This window comes from Lissotriton vulgaris, chromosome 6, assembly GCF_964263255.1.
Source record: "Lissotriton vulgaris chromosome 6, aLisVul1.2, whole genome shotgun sequence".
Taxonomy (NCBI): domain Eukaryota; kingdom Metazoa; phylum Chordata; class Amphibia; order Caudata; family Salamandridae; genus Lissotriton; species Lissotriton vulgaris.
This window is the reverse complement of record NC_141694.1, coordinates 285,180,016-285,196,960: the sequence shown is the minus strand read 5'-3', so window position 1 is coordinate 285,196,960 and position 16,945 is coordinate 285,180,016.

Here is a 16,945-nt window from a genome sequence, read left to right as displayed (position 1 = left end):
AGAGGTATAGCTTTGTCAGACACAAGGGAGCACCCAGTATAACACCCAGTATAAGTCAAAACAAAACCCTTTCAGGCATACAGAGATGCATAAATTATGCAAAAAAGTAGAGAACTCTGGATAGTTCTCAAGTTCTGGTGGAAAGCAGCTCCTGTTAGAGCACTCTCAACACCAGCGACACTCTAGATCTACTCACCTCAAATGTCTGTTTTTCTATCTCGGCGTGGATGGCACTTTGCCAATCCTATGCTTAAAGACTTTGATAGAAAAACAGACATTTGAGGTGAGCCGATCTAGAGTGTCGCTGGTGTTGAGAGTGCTCTAACAGGAGCTGCTTTCCACCTAAACTTGAGAACTACCCAGAGTTCTCTCCTTTTTTTTTGCATATATATATATATACACATATATATATAATATATATATATATACACACATATATATATATATACATATATATATATATATATATATATATTTTTTTTTTTTAAAGGTTAGGACCCTTAAAAATAACTGACCTGCAAAATAAAGTCCTGCAATATAAAAGAGAGGAAAACTCTCCTTGATGAAATAGCTCCCAATTTAACTCCTGCGATGTAGGACTCTCGCTGTAATGGTAGCACACAAACGCATTTCTGATGTGTAAATAAAAACAATGCTAGAATCTAGAAACTGTATAATGTCATGATATTGAGGCCAACAATATTGATAATCAAAAATATTGCATTCACTACACGACCAAACACAACTTTGCAGACTAAGCACATATATACTATACTTAACTCCATATCTATTAACTAGACTTACCATGTCATGTAGGGGTTAGGTCGATTTAGTGGTTGCCACATTTTGGCCAAAATATATATTGCATGAGATATGGTGACCCTGTATACAGAAAAAGGGGTTTTTCTGCACACCAATAAGTAGTTGTAAAGAGCTTTCTGGAAAAGTATGGATCCACGTGAAAGTGCTCTTTTTTAATGCCAAATGTACCACCGTCTTACTATCCATGCAAATGTTACCACTCTTTTTAGGATCGAGAATTACTTAAATGCAATCATCGGCAATTCCAATAGGTCTGGCTTTTAATTAATGTGGTTTAGTAATGTGAAGAATTATAAGTAAAAAACATGGGAATAGCTATGCATGTGTGTGGAAGGAAATAACTGTAGAATAGTATTTGAGTAGGTCAAAAAGTCAAGGGACAGTTGCAATGTCATGCCAGACCTAAAAATCCATGTAAGTTAATAACTGCCCTCCTCTCATCTGTGTTGCCACCAGAGAAAAACAACATTAACTATCTGGTTATCTAAGACACTTTAATAGCATTCCAATGAAATGTGTGTGTGTCTGAAAGTTGAAGCTTGGCCAGCTAGATAAATAAGCAAAATGATCACAGTTGTGTGGAAGGCGAACACTTATTTTTGTGCGAGCACACAACAGCTGCCCAAACAAAACATGTACTCCTGACTCCCTACATATGATAGGAGCCAAAGGCCCTCTCCAGTGATGCTCACATAATTGCCTGGTGTCAGCTTTGCTGTCAAGCCAGACCGTAAAAACTCATAAACAAACTTTAACAGAGAAATGACCATGGTGGTTATATAACATTTGTTTTTCTTGAACCTCTACCTAATCCACAACATTCTATTTTTAATCCTCTTGCATCCCGTGCAGAAAAGAACAAAAATTAGTGCACAAACTGACCCTGAAATCTAAACCTACCTGTAGCTGCCCATACACAAAATCCATGTCAAATGTTTCCAGGTTCAGATCGTACTACTTATGGCTTTTAAAAATCTTCCATGCACCCACACCTCCAAGCCAGGAAGCATACAATAAAATAAAATCAGCAACATGAAACAGTATTATAAAAGTATAGTAAGTGAACTTCAGGAAATGTTGTCCTCAGTAAAATATGTGCAAATACCACCCATGACTGGCAATCATTTAATTGAGATGATTAAGTAAACAGAAAAAGAACAAGGCTGTTGTGTTTCCCAGTTTCAAACATATAACGGGTTATTTTTTGCCTTGATAATGTACTGCTGTAAAAGGATGACTGCATGCAAAGAAATCTTCAAAACGCACACCACACTATAGATCCGCATTAAGATTAGAATTAGAGAAATCTGGAAAAAGCATAGCCATTTATGCACAGTTTATAGGACCAATTTCCTGTGTGTCACTCCAAGACAATAAATACTTTTTTTGCAGCTTGAGTAAAGAAAGGAACCCATTTTAAAGCTTCCTTGTTTATTTTTAGTGCTAAGATCTGAGAGATCTGAAAACATTTCCCTTTTCTAATAGTACGTGCCGTCCTGTGTACCAAGGATGTCCCCTGTGACCTCACTCCCTACTGGAAGGTGGCGAGGAGCCCTGCCAGAATTGTCTGAGGGCTTTGGGAAGAGTCTCTCAGAAACAAAAGGAAACAAACTATAATTCTAAGTTGATTATTGCTCTGAGAAAGAGAGCTCAGCTGGGAGTTTGATTTAAAAAAAGCAATAAGTAGTGTCTGAGACAAGCACATGCTTCCTTTTTTCCAGTCTAAGCAACCAATCATCCTACCACACACATAATAGGAAGGTTGCTGCTAATTGGACAGCATCTGTAAGAGATTTCTCGTTTCAGCCCCGAGTCTAGAGCGGCTGTTTTGCCTTAAATGCAAATGAAATAGGAACGTATACTTAAAGAAATGACAAACCTTAATTGATGCGCATTAATAGCGATTACTTCTCTCTTGTCTTTGCTTCACTCTTCATTGTGACAGAAAAATCCATTACCCGCACTCTCAGTTCCTACCAATTGTCCCTCCCCGAGGACATGCAAGTCAGAAAATGACTGAAGGAAGCCACTTCTTTATCCTATAAACTGCTGCTTAATGCAGCCTCTTTTCTTTGTACTGCAGCCCCTGGGGACTACAGCATCCCAATTTCCAAGCATTTTTCATGCATAGAAAAAACTGTTAAACAACATAATGTTGTGGGCGCACAATGCAACTTTTTCCTTTGGAAACACATATTACCTCTTCTTTTCTCCTCTACGGATTGAAGGAATCGGTATGGATAGTGCTTCCATTTAGCGTGCTTCTTAATGGTCGGTTGAGTGCTCTGTGCAATCTATAGTCTCTGGTAAAAAAAACTAAAATGGAGTAGAGCGCTCAACTAAGAGGCAAGAAGAGGAGAGAGAAAGAGTCTCTATTTGCTCCTGTTGACCATCATATCAATGTATTTATAAATAACAAGCTAGGAAGAAGGTCCACACTAAATTATTGCAGCTGAGTAGACTATGAGCATGCATGCATGGGGTGATCTGGAGGCTCTTATGAGGCGCTGGCGCTTATTGGGTCAAAGACGAAATCAAAGAGGACCCCTGAAGCACACAACTGGAAGCCAATGGAGGCTGATGGAAGCCATTGGGGAATCTGGTAGATACAACCGCTTTCAGTGTGTGAGGAATCAACAGTCCAAACCACCTTTCTTGTGTGTAAAGTGCGGACAACGTAGATCTGACCTGCAAGCAATGTCCACTAAAAATCACCACTAAATGACATGCTAACATTGTCAATGATCCCTTGAGGAAGGTGAATGCCACCTGTGGACTTGACTACCAGATATTTTTTTCACTTTGTGACAGCGTTTCTTTTCTATGATAAGTTAAGCCACTGCCTGCATCAAGTCACGGTGGCTAAACTTCTCTTATGTTTCACGCATGCAATGTCAACATCCTATGCACTGATGTGGAGAACCACTCACATCAGGGACACCATGCTTACAGCCACAAGAATTTAGGAGGTGTCTATCTAAGTATTGTTTGCCCATACCAATGAAACTTTACGTATCCAAAAGTTCGCAAGCAGGCATGGAAATGAGAAGCCTCCTGTTTATAGTCTGCCTTCTCACTCTGTGCTGGTATACACTAGACGTAATTGTTAATGGTTTATATTCTCATTGACATGGATTTCAACTGTGCAGTGTATTTGTAATGTACAACATTATATCAGACACAGTATAAAGCACTATTATTTCACCCAGTTACTGGAATGTTACATGAAGCAACAGGGACCGTATTATAGAAGTGGTCCGGGGGCGCAACGGGCATTTGTGCCTGTAATGCGCTCCCCCGGTGCACTTCGGTATTACAGAAAGGGCCGCAGATGAGTGTGCGACTACTTCTATAATACTGAAAGCGTGGCCGCACATACAGCACCAGAGCTTCCTCAAGAGGGCTTTCCTTTATTTGTATGGGGTCGTGGCCCCATGCAAATGAGGGAATTCCTCTGCCTCTACACCGAGCCATATTACAGACGTGGGTGCAGAGGCAGAGAAGTTGTCATGGGGGCAAAGACAGTGCACCCCCTGATTGCAGCCCTCCTGAGGGGGGCAAGGGGTACGATGGATCCCCTAGGCATCCCCTTTCAGGAGGGTGTAGTCACTCACTACTCATTGCCTGCAAGGGGATCTCTAATCCCATTTAAAAGTGCAGGCAGGTTGCTGTCTGTACTGTGAAAACACAGAGTGGCTTCAAAGCAGCCGCTCTGTTTTTGACATGAATGTGCTGCTTAATATGGTGCATTTCCTCGATTGCGCTGGTTGCACATTTTATAAGGTTTGCCCGGCGCAATCAAGTAAAATGCGCTGTATGTATAATACAGCCCCAGGTAGTACACTTGGAAGACAGAATCCTATCTTCTTGTCCCTGAGATGTTTTTTCAGATGTTTTATCTATATTCAGTGTAGATGATGTACTGATATAGTTTCTCTGTCCTCCAGTTCGGCCAAATGGGCTATTCAATTGCTCAGGATTGTGTTTCTTTCATTGGGTCCTTGAAGGGAAGGGAGTGGAGTGGGACATTACTGCTGCACAAGAAGAGCTGTGAAAGTGAAAGCACTGTGATCATGCCTTTACCTCCCTGAGCTGAGACATCAAAGACCATTACCAAAGCAGATGGGGTTTTAGTGAAAATCCATTATTATGACACAAAAAAGGTCTCCTAAGACTAGCATTGGAAAACCCAGTAGGTCTCACCTATGTAAAAACTAGGTCTACTGAAACCCACATTCCTCAAGAAATACTCACTAGTCTAACATGTCTACACCTGGCCCCTACCCAACTAACACACTTTAAGTCACCAATGACCCTTGCACAGCGTCAAACAAAACCTCATATTGCACTGAGACCACAACATTAAAACACAAACATGTGTTTCTTTTTTTTTTGTATTACATTTTTTATTGAAGTCCTTAAAAACAATACAAAATTATAAATAATATACACTTCATCTCATTTAGCCTAAAAAATGACATAAATCTGAAAGAGAAAACATGTATCATATACCACACTTTATAAGAAAAATTATTCGATTCACAATCTGTGCATATAATATGTTATAGAACGTATAAAAACGACTATTTCCCGTAATATCAATGTCTGTTCTCAAAGAAATTTTAATCAAAGAAAGTCCTCCAAATCTTCTCAAATCTTCTAATACCCCCCGCTCGTTGCGCATAATTTCTCTCACTGGATTTAACCATTCATCAAAAGATAGAATCTGCTCTGTACGCCATGGTTGTAATAAAAGAGATCTAGCCACTGCCATAGCAATATATAGCAATTTAACCACCTGGTCTGGAAAAGAGAGACCGGGATCATAACCGTACAAAATTAATTTCTCATTCACTACAATTTCGATACCACATTTAAGCTGGAAATGGCTGAAAATCTCTTCCCAGCGTTTTGCAATCTTATCACAATAAACCATGACATGTAACCAATTATTCTCCGCCAATTAGCCCCCCTTAATGTAGTAAAATTGAATCTATTAATGACAGACCAAGCATTCAAAGGCATTGCATGAATTTCCTGTTCCAACCATTTTTTTATCGCCTTTAGACTAAGATACATCTTCCTATTTTGAGCAAGATGGAATTTCCATACCCCTGGTTTTCTATTGGGCACGTCAACTAATAATTCCTTTATTAGCTGACTTTGCTGCTCTAACTGAGTAAAATCCAGTTGAACCAGAAATGTATACACCAAATTATATGACCCTAATAGGATGAAATTTCGGGTAACTAATTGAGACATTTCTGTCAGGGTGATCCATTTCCCATCTCTCAAAAAGTCTGAAACTTTCGAAAACCCTGCCGCCGCCCAATTAACAGCGAGATCTAAGCATTGTGTAACACCCGTCAGTGGAAGAATACTAGATAATAAGGATGTTAAAATGATAATGGGAATAGAATATCTCTTAAACATAGCCTGATGTTTTAAAAAAAACACTGGAGGGACTTATAGCGAACAAATTTGGGAGATTTACAGGCATGGAGAGGAGCATATATCTGATTTTCTTTGCAGATTAGATCAAAAAATGTATTTATGAATAACTTTTTTGTATGGAGTTGAGATTTAAATCTGGATAGGTACTGGGCGAAATAAGCATTATAGAATTCTCTAAGATTTGGCAGAGCAAGCCCTCCCTGATCCAGATCTTTATATAAAGTGCTAAGTGCAATGCGAGGTGTTTTCTTTGCCCAAAAAAGGCTGTGAACATTGATTCTACTCAGGTAAAGAAAGAACCTGACAAAAAAACATGGAATAGTTGAGAAGAAAAAATTAGAGAGGGGAAGAACAGACATTTTGATTAAAGTCACCCGACCTAAAATAGATAATGGTAGAGAGTTCCAGCGTGAAAACATCGTTTGGACTCTTCGGAGAAGGGGATTAAAATTCAGATCATATAAATCCCTTACTGATGCTGAAAAAAAGACTCCCAAATATCTCTTTGGTCTAATGTTGATACAGGAAAGAATGTCCGGATGCAACTCCACAGATTCCCCCCCCCCCCGCATTGTAGAATTTCCGTTTTCTTTTTATTTATACGGTATCCTCCTAGAATTCTCAAAAAGCTGAAATACTTTAGCTTGAACTCTAAGTTCCGTTTTATAATAAGCATGATGTCATCTGCATACAATTTCAATTTTGCCATAGATGGAATTGGGGGGAGAATTTCTGCACAGTTCCTCAATGCTATTGCCAGGGGCTCGATGAAAAAGGCAAAAAGGACTGGCGATAAGGGACATCCTTGTCTTGTACCTCATTTTACTAGGACTGTAATCGGCAAAAGCAGAAAAAAAGACCTTAAAAAATTCAGATGGAAACCCATCAGGGCCACAAGCTTTACCATTATGGAGATCTTTCATAACTCTCTCTAAGTCCCCCTTAGAAAATAATCTAGCCATAGACTGGTGATCAACGTCTGAGAGCTTAGGTAATTCATTATTGTTTAAAAAGGCTTCTAATTGAAAGAGATCTACCCTCTGGTGTTGACCATAGATGAATTCCTAATGTTTGATCATTATATCCCCTATTTTAACCGGATCATCTGTCTCTGAATCAGTAAGAGGACATTTTAGAGTTTTGATTAGATTGGCAGCAGCATGTTCCTCAGCCTGCCAAGCCAAAAACCTGCCTGTGAAGTTGCTTTCTTCGTATATTTTTTGATGTTGTTGCTGAAAGACAGCTTCACTCTGAATATAGTAATTAGCACTAAGATCCCGTTTTGCCTGATAGAGCTTATATTGGTTAGCTCTAGATGGGTTGTGAATACTTATAGTACTAAGTATTTGAACGTTCTGCTCTAAGTTGTTCTTCTTGGCTCTGAATTCCTTCAAGTTGGCCACATCCTTTCCGATGATTATTCCACAGATAAAAGCCTTTAGCGAGTCCCAGACAATATTTAATGGGGCAGATTCATTATTTCGAGTAAGAAATTCTTTAATCACTACCTTTTCAGAATTAACCCTCAAGCTCATCATTTAAATATTGTCTATTAAAGACCCATCGCTTGGGGATTTTAACTGAGTTTTCTAACTAAATCTCTAAAACTACCATGGCATGATCTGAAAATCCATTATGTAAAAATCTCTGCTTACTGAAACAAAGCTTTCTAGAGACCAGAAAAAAATCTATGCAAGATGAAGACTTAAATCTGCCTGACCAGCTTTAGATGGAAAATTCCTATGCCATGGATCATGCACATCAAGCATAGCCCCATAATTCTGCAGAATTTTCAATGATTAAGGTTTTAGTTGTCTCCTTGTCTTAGTAGAGGAATCTATTATCGGATTAAAGAGTATAATAAAATCTCCCCCAATCACCACATCCCCTATAACAGTCAGCAAAGATTGGAACAGCTCTTCATAGATCTTAAAGTTATCCTCAATCAGTGCATAAAAACTAACAAAGGTTTTAGGCCTCTGTTTATGTTTAACTGTACATGTAACCCAACACCAACGCCCCAGCTGATCCCTTTCAGAATTTATAACCTCTGCATGAATATTTTTATTTAGAAAGATAGCTGTCCCTCTATGTGATGCAGAGGTACTGGAGAAACCTTGATACGAGGCCCAGGCCTTAAACATAGAGAAATCAGGTAATTTTATAGAGGCAATATGAGTTTCTTGTAAAAGAATTGCGGAAGGATTTTATGTTTTGATCCACATCTCTATGGCCCGCATTTTCTTCTGATTATTTAAACCATTTACATTAAAGGATACCACATTCAATTGCTCCTTGCTAGTCACAAAAGCAAATTAACAAAGTTTTGCAGTCGATTGAACCTCAGAAAAAAAGCAGGTGAAGAAAACAAAGTACTTTTTTTCCTTACTTTTACACCCTATCCACCCCCTGAGACCCTCAACCCCCCCATAATGCTCCTAACCCTACCCCTGTGCCCCTCCCCCCCTGAATGTGATCCTTCCTTCCTCCCCCACGCCTTCCCCCTAACAACCTGGGTGTCTTGTTGTCACACCCCCATGAACCCTCTGCCCCCCCAGCAATGTAGAAGATTTAACAGGCTTACCCTCCAGTGAAGTCTAGTGAATGGTACGATAATCCCCAATCTAATCCTATGCAGCATAATACATTAAGACTGACTATCGTGACCAGAATAAAGTAAAACAAAGCATAGTTTTTATACTAAGCACAGTCAGTTGATTAAGACAGAGAATTCTCTCACAATTCTTCTTCTTTTTATTCACCCCTTATAACCCTGCAAAATTTCCTTCATTAGCTCCTGAGCTTCATCTAGGTCTGAGAACATGAAAAATGTGCCTTTCACCAAAACTTTCAATTTGGACTGTTGGGCATTAGAGGCCTGAGCGCCATTAGCTTTAACAGATATAACATTTTCACAAATTCCTTCCTTCTACGTGCCACCGCTGCAGACATGTCTGAGAAAATGCGGCACTTTGTTGTTTCGTTAACCGAGAACTGTCTTTCCTGCATAGCTTTAGATAGTATTGTTTCTTTAATGCGAAAGTCAGAAAAGTGTAATAGAATTGTGCGTGGCAACGTAGAGTTAGAAGAAATGGGTGAGCAGGTACCCGATGAGCTCGAGTAATAGTCAGGTCCCCTTCAAATTCCTGAATTACTTTTTGCCTAATTAATGAGGTGACCCATTGTACTGTATTGGCCCCCTCCGACTATTCGAAGATTGGATCTCCGAGTGTAATTTTTCAGCTCATCCAATTTATTTTCGAGTACCTGCTTGCTTTTAATTGCCACCTTAACCTCTTCTTTAGCCACCGTCATCTGATCCTCAAGGATAGAGATCTGAGCTTTAGCTTCTTGAGGTCTTAGAGGGAATCTTGAAAAAACATCCTCAATTTTCTCCCGTCACTGATGTATAGAGGAGAGCTCAGCTCTCTGAGTTCTTTTCAACTCCCGAACCTCCTCTAAAATTAAATTTAACATATCTTTCACAGTCATCTGGACCTCACTTGCTGACTCAGTATGCAGAATAAGGACGGGGCTAAAAGGGTCCGTGGTATAAGGTAACAGGGTGTCCATATGCTCAGTCATTGACAAAGTCTTTTCTGATAAGGCTGCCTTCTGTGAATCCAAATGAGACTTTGTCTTTAATTTAGCCAGCAGATATACAGAAGAAGGGGGAGTAGAAATGGCTACCGTCTGGTCTAAGGCTGATATGTTCTTTCCTGAACAAAACTCCTTTTGGGCAGTAAGCAGGGATGAATCCTCATCTTGGTGGGATATCAGCCCCCGCAGAGGTACAGTATTAAAACACATTTTCTCTTGTACGACCCCTTCAGGCACTCCATAATGAGCTATGGCAGACTTTGCACGTGGTGAAGCGGAAAAAGATTGGCAAGTCCCTGAGGTCTCCACATCGGGCTGTAGACTTAAGGCAGAGCTTGCAGTGGGTTGTGGAGTTGATTTTTTTTTCAAAAAAAGAGAAAACTGCTTTGCTTCTTTAGTAGCTGCTTTTACTTTCTTCTAGCTGTCAGATCCAATGTTATCTGGCTGAGACAGATCCGGGCTGGCAGTGATTAAGTTCATATCGGCCGTCGTTGTCGAGCTTACTGGAATGCAAGTTTGATTTAATGGCTCAGCAGAGGGTGATTCTTGCTCATCTGAACTCTCAAATGTGGAATTAAATTCCGACAATTTTTCAGAAGGTTCTTTGCCTGCCATCCGAGCCGCTTCTTTTGCTTCCTTAATATGGAGCCGACGAGCCTTAGCTTTAATACGGGCACTCAGCAATTTGCCCATTTTACCACACTTCTTGTTGTAGGCAGACACCTCCTGATCAATCTCTTTCAGTCGGGCTGTCCCAGACTCCTCCAAGAGTATTTTCTTCTGAGTTGAAGTTCTTCTCCACAGTCTAAAGTCAATCTTGTTCACCACTGTGCGAGGGCCTGTACCATCTTATATCGTCATTGCTCAATGAATGCCCACCGTCTATCCCCTGCGCAGGCTGTATAAATTGCTGCCAAAAGCGGAAGAAAAGAGATGAAAGACTCCCCCCCCCCCCCAAAATATAAAAAAGAAAAAATGTATATAAGTTTTGCACAATCGCGTTGTTCCACTACTACCAGGGAACAGCTTCTTTTCTTATCCAGCAGTAGAGCGAATCTCAATTCCACATAAAATATTAATTTTCAAAAAGAATGTTCTCCTTATTTTCCTGCGCTTCCTCAAGTTAGCACACAGCCCCCCTATCGGAGATTAGCCCGAAAAACAGTGCAGGCAATACAAGGTGGCGCAGCCAGGGCAGAAGCAAATATCAATAGTCTAATCAGGAGCCCGCTATATACTGCCTATTGTGCAAACGCGGTGAATCACTTCTTCACTTTATTATTACACGAGCCTCTCACAGTCCAAAGCCATTAGGCACCTTTTCCTTTTTCATGGGGTCGAGCACCTCCCTCACAGCCTTCCTCTTGCTTTTTACAGATTTTCTGCCTGGGGGTGTGTTCATACATCAAACGGGCATCTCAGCTGCTTCAGCAAAGCCCCCAGATTTCCTTGGCAGAGCGCCTAAATCAGAAAGTAACAGTTTGTTTGTTGCCGTTTTTATCCACTGGGGAATAGTAGGGGCAATGTCAATGTCAGTATCAGCACACCATCGCTGTGAACGCTGATGTGAACACGGATGCAGCCTCTCACTCCTCTGTCTCACCTCTGTCTCCAGCGCGCTTACATTACCAATCCGGTGCTTATTCCTGAAAAAGCGATTTGCGGGGGTAGAGGGCACTCGCATGCCGCATGCCGCTCGGGCCCGGAAAAAAGCCGATAATCAGAATCGCGGGAGTGAAATAAAGGATAAATTCAGGATATGTAGATAAGTATCCTTTAATAAGTCGAAGAGCTCAATCACATGTCATCCAGCAAGTTCAGCATCTCAGGAACAACTGTCCTTTAGAAATGATGCACAGTATCATGACATGTATAACATTCCATATTCTAGCAGTGACCTTAACTGGCACATGCACAAGGAAAGAACAACAGTACATTTAAGAAATGCAAACACAACATATCCCCCTTTCCTAATAATAATTTAAAAAAAAGAGTAAGTAGAAAGGAGAAAATATTAAAACACAATATAGATTATAAAACATTGTATGCTATGATTTGCACTCTAAATATATTCACAATACAATAAAACAACCAATAACAGATGGTTTCTATGTTCTACTTATTATTAATAATGTAATCTTTAAGCCAAAGAGGCAACACCCTCTTACTTGAGGAATGACGACATAAAGTTGAATCTTCACTCTTAGAAACAGAACCCTCTTCTTGTGGAACCATAACTGATCCCTCAGAAACATCACTAGATGAATCCACACCACCACTAGCAGATGGAACGGTATTTCCCACCTCACTTATACTAGGACAATTGACCTCCTTTGGATTAACCAGCAACTCATCATTCTTAGAAGAACTTTCCACATCCAAATCCTCTGGTTTCCAAATAGTGTGAGAACTGCAAGGTTTACATTTTGCAATCCTATTAAGATTCCAAACCTTTCCATTGTTAAGCTTAACAGAGTTTCTCAAAACCTCCACCACCTGAAAAGGCTCAGAGAATTGGGAAATACATTTTTGAACCTTAAAGGGCTTCTTAACTCGGATCCAATCTCCAACCTCAATCTGAACCTCTTTAGAACCATGCTTCAAATCATGATATTTTTTACTTTTATCATGCACTAGTTCCATACGTGCCTTAACCAATTCTCTAGACCAAGGCTCCACATCACTAGAAAATAACCATGCAGGAATAGTCTTAGAAAGTGGATTTCTACCTTTCATTAACACAAATGGAGAAATACCAGTAGAATCATTACTAGTGATACGGTAATTCCATAAACCTTCCCAATTTGTGTAGGCCAATCTAGATTATTACTTATTGACACTGAATGGTATTCTTCAAAACTCTATTAAAACGCTCAACAACGCCATTTCCACCTGGATTATAAAGCGATGTTGTCCTATGCTTAATACCTAACTTTTTAAAATACGCTTTCGCCCTTAAGGATAAAAACTGAACTCCATTATCCGTGAGGATGCAGGAAGGAATTCCCTCCGTAACAAAAGTCTCATCAAGAAAAGAAAGAACTGAATCTGTGTCTGCCCTCTCGACAACCTTAACAACAGGCCATTTCGAGAAAAGATCCATAAGAACAATTAAAAAATGATGAGAAACATCATGCTCCTGAATAGGACCCATAATGTCAACTGCTACACACTCCCAAGAATGTTCAGGAAAAGCACACTCTAACATCGGAGGACGAAAGGTACGTAAGGTCTTATCTGCAGAAGCACAAATAACGCAATTCCTAACAACCTTTTCTGTCTGGGAATCACAACCTGGCCACCAATTTGCAATCTAACGACAATTTCTTAAGGTCAGCAAAATAATGATCAATATTTTCATCTTTAGCTTGTTTTCTAGAAAAAAAACTTGTACCTAGTTACACCTATACAAACTTTAGGAGCAAAGTAAGAGTCTAAATGCAATAGCGCTAACATATAAACATTTAAATCTCCAGGAAAGGAAGGTTTAGTCATAGTTTCATACACCTTCAATCCAACAGGACCTAAAGAATGTAAAAGAAGTCTTTTTTTTTTGAGCATGAGACATTTTTCCATCCTCATCCAATGCATCAACATAGTTGCAGAAGTAAGGTTTCCACTCCAACCATTTAAGTGGAGGTTCATTGCCTGAAACCCAAAAGGCTTGAGGCGCACTAATATTATAATTAGGTTGAGTCATAGTGAAACAAAGTTAACTTAAATAAATATAGTCAAACTGTTAAGGACAATAATACCCTAATAAAATTGAAATTAACTGAACAAACACTGGATTACCTATGTCAACAATTTATGATAAACAAAGTGGTAGTAGTCAATACTTTATAATTACCTCACCTGAATAACAAGGGTCACTTAAAGTAGGAATCACTGTTTTAAGAAATGCAAAAAAAAAAAATAAATAACTAATAGTAATTAGCGAATAAATAGCATAAAGTCACAATAATAGATGAGAGGTGTGCGAATCACCGATGAAGGTAACGCACAACGGATCGTTGGTGAAGAACGTCTTGTTTGAAGACTTCACGTTTTACAAAGATGGCCGCCAAATACGTGTAACGTCACCCGCAAGCGTACCCACAATGCATTTCCGGAACGTCGAATCCTGGGCACAGAGGAAGAATTCCACAGAGGAAGAATCCAAAGTCCGTCGGAGATCGAACTTACAAGGTGATTACCTTTTTAAATATTGGTGCGTGCTGATAACGGAACATAACGAAGTAAGATAAAATGTTTCCTTTTTATCACGCTGAACGCTGATTGACAATGTCAGAAATAAAAGGCGATGCTTCCTTTAAATCGCGCAGACCAACAATGTCAAAACCCAAATCCAACTCCTTGTGAAATAGGCTTAATTTCCGACAGCGGTAAAAGGAATAAATTTCTTACGTTTCAGCACAGCAAATCCAAAATTCCAATGCAAATCGTAGCTTAAAATCGCCAAACGGAGAGAGTATTTAAACTCTTTTTTCCAATTCTTCTTGAAAGATGCAGATTAAATATTCATATATATTCCGGAATTTAAGTAGAATAAAGTAAATCCGAGTTGCTCACGTAGGTTCTGCTCTTCGAATCCCGTCGCCAGTGAAATAAAGGATAAATTCAGGATATGTAGATAAGTATCCTTTAATAAGTCGAAGAGCTCAATCACATGTCATCCAGCAAGTTCAGCATCTCAGGAACAACTCATTCCATATTCTAGCAGTGACCTTAACTGGCACATGCACAAGGAAAGATCAACAGTACATTTAAGAAATGCAAACACAACAGGGAGCCTCCGCCTTAACCTTCCATGGCAACAAACGCCGACAGAATCCACCATTGCTGGGGGGGGGGGGGGGGCGGGGCTTGGTTCACCTACGGCAACACGGCATGGCGCATACCCGCAGAGACGATACCCTCGTGAATTTGCCAAACATTTGTTTCTTCAGAGGTAAATGTAAAGAGAGGCTCCCTAATTCAGCTGACTGATCATCTCAATATGAAATACTAGGTTTGGTTTAGGTTTTACAATATAAATCACAAACAGAAAGACCCTTGTTCAATGCGAAGTATAACTTTCACGAAAAAACTACAAACTCCTCTGCTCATCATCGAGCACGGCGAAAAGAGCCACAATCAAAAGCTTACTATGCCTCTACTAATTCTATTGAATGCCCTATGTCTAGAGCAGAGAAAAGAGATCATGAATTTCCTAAAGATTTTTTCTACTTTGAACACATCTTAGAAAAAATACTAAAGATTTATGAAATTAATATTTGCGACAACGTCTAATGCTCAATAACTCCACAAGAAACCAAAATAACAAATGAATCCCCATGAAGAGTGTGTACATTAGATTTAATTTTCAGTTTTGGTGTGATCACTAAGATAAATCTTGTCTTCATGCAGCACAAGTATAGGTGAAAGAGTTTTTTGGGACTTCAGTTACCCAGGGGCTTCCTTCACTCATGACAAGGTAGGGCAAAAACAATTTCTACGCGGCATGACTGTTGGCTATCAGCACTTCATAAGCTCTGCAGGGTCACGGTACAAATGGGACAGAACATGCAGAACTGCCTTACTATCATTCAATATTCTACTTGTGCTAAATTTACTACTGTAAACATTCTGGCCAAATTTACTGACATTTGCCGAAACGCAGCAGGACAACTTGCTGTGCTGTGTCAAATGGAGGGAGTAGGAATTTGCCGTTAGCTATGGCGCATTTCTGCTCTCTCTCTGCACTAACGCAGGTATCCTTGTGGGTATACAACCTTTAGCACGCATCTTTTAGCACGCACTACCATTACCACGCATCTGTTACAACGCATACCATTACAACGCATAGCGCTTTGAGGCGATCTGACTTAGGGAATGGCTAGTGAATAGGTTAATTTACTATTCAATAACCTTCCCTAGTGTCCACGGGGACTGGTGTTGGAATAGTAAATTAAACTATTCACTATCCAGCACCCAAAGCACTATGCGTTGTAAAGGTATCGCGTTGTAAAAAATGTGTGGTAATGGTATGTGTGGTAAAAGTGTGCGTGCTAACATCATACATCCATCCTTGTTCCATGATGCAAAATGCAGCATACATAGAAAGAGTAAGTCATGAGAAACAAACACATTTCTCCTTATTTACGCCTCTGCTGGGATGGTGTCGAATTTTGAATCATTCCAAAGTTTATTGCCATCACTAAATCTGGGAGCGCCCCAAAATCCATGGATGTGTGGGAATGCCCGCACTCCACCCACGGAATGCCTTCCCAATGCAGACTAATGCAAGGCAGCGCTGGCTGACTTGCGTAATTCTGGATTTGCTAAGCCAAGCATACCCACGCGAGGTAGCTTTGCGTGGCTTCCTAAATATGAATTAAACCCTTGCCTTGGCTTGTGTCACCTTGCATGACGCAATGGCAACAGTAAATCTGAGCCCATATTTTTAGAACTAAATCTACAGACACAGGCTTTTAATGTTTGGGTATATTGAGAATGCCACCACGTTGGTAATAAGATTCGGATTAACACTAATTAACGTGGCAGGTCAGCGCTGCATTAATCCATCAAGTAAGCAGATTCAACAAAGGTGCATGATTCTCTAGTCAAAAATGTGATGGGCGCTAAACATTACCAGTCATATGTTTTGAGGTACCTTTTAGGGGTCATGGTTCTCTGAATTTGTGCATGTATTGTAAACATGTTTGTATGCCATAATTTATTGTGTTGTGTCTTTTAAGGTGGATGGCTCTCCATTTGAAATTGTGCATTAATGTTATGAATGAATGTTTGTTGTAGTGTTTCCTTTTAAAGGTGGATGACTGTTTAAAAAGTGAGTGAAAGGTAGGCAATATCTGATACATTATGTCTGCTTAGTGTAGTAATATCGTGTTAATTTGTAACCTTTTTGGCCTTTGTTTAAGAAGCTCAATTAAAGAAATTACCATCTCCATGGCATGGGTCTTCCCACCTCAAAGTGCCCCACCCGAAGCAGAAGCGTCGCAGTTTGATGACATCATTTCTGCCCAATAAATAATAGGAGTCAGTGTCCCGTTGAGTGGTTAAGGGA